Genomic DNA, 1358 nt, shown 5'->3' with positions numbered 1-1358 from the left:
CCTAGTGCTCTATCCACTGTACCACCTTGGAAATCAGCAAACCCTACAAATCTGGGTTTGAGCTATCGTTTTATTGACTGTCTAGTCTTAAAGTGATGGAGAAAATGTTAATTATGCAGATCAGACTTAGAAATATGTCATATGTGCTTCCCCTGCTCACTTCTCCCCCTAACCAGGTTGTTCAGTGCTTACCAGCACACCTCTGGTGAAGATTCTTGGTATGGTACATTAGAAAGAGGCCTGGGTCTGGATTTGAAATTCTGTGGGATCTTGGACAAGTACTTGACTTCTCTGTATCTTAGTTTTCCTATCTGTCAAAGAAGCAGTTTGGACTAGACTAGACCCCGAGACCCCTCTCGGGTTTAAATGATTCTATACAGAGCTGGAACCAGGGGTTCATGACAAGGGCTTTTCCCTAGGGTACCAACACAGGGAATAAAGCAATTTATTAAAAGGGGATAAGAATCCGGCCTCACATACTTCCTAGCTGTGTGACCCTGGGCAAGTCACTTGACCCCCATTGCCCACCCTTAACACTCTTCCACCAAGGAGCCAATACACAGAAGTTAAGGGTTTAAAAAAAAGGTGGTGGGGGGGATAAGACGTCCTCTGATTATCTAGTTAAAAATAACACACACTGTTGGGGACTCGAGCTATGGTTTGTTTTTTTTTTAATATATTTTTTTCCATGGTTACATGATTCATGATTTCCCTCTCCCCTCCTGGAGCTTAAGAGCAATTCTACTGGATTGTACATGTATTATCACTCAAAACCTATTTCCACATTATTTATTTTTGTAACAGATCTATCTTTTAAAACCAAAACCCCAAATCATATACCCATATAAACAAATGATAAATCATGTTTTCTTCTGCATGTCTACTCCCACTGTTCTTTCTCCAGATGTGGATGGCATTCTTTTCATAAGTCCTTCAGCAATGTTCTGGATCATTGCATTGCTATTAGTAGCAAACTCATTTCCATTTGATCATCCCACAATATTTCAGTTACTGTGTACGATGTTGTCCTGGTTCTGCTCATTTCATCCCGTTTCAGTTCAGGTAGGTCTCTCTAGTTCATAAAGAAATCAGGCAGTTCATCATTCCTTATAGTACAATAGTATTCCCTCACCATCTGATACCATAATTTGTTCAGTCATTCCCCAATGGAGGGACACCCCCTCATTTTTCAATTTTCTTGCCACCACAAAAAGCTCAACTATAAATATTTTTGTACAAACAGGTCCATTGAGCTGAGCTATGGTTTTAAATGGACATTAATCCTTGAACCTGTGGCAGCCCTGTAGGGGCTGTGTGTGTGTGTGTGTGTGTGTGTGTGTGTGTGTGTGTGTGTGTGT

Source organism: Gracilinanus agilis, chromosome 2, assembly GCF_016433145.1.
Source record: "Gracilinanus agilis isolate LMUSP501 chromosome 2, AgileGrace, whole genome shotgun sequence".
Taxonomy (NCBI): Eukaryota; Metazoa; Chordata; class Mammalia; order Didelphimorphia; family Didelphidae; genus Gracilinanus; species Gracilinanus agilis.
The sequence above is the reverse complement of the archived record's forward strand: the minus strand, read 5'-3'. Positions refer to the sequence as shown.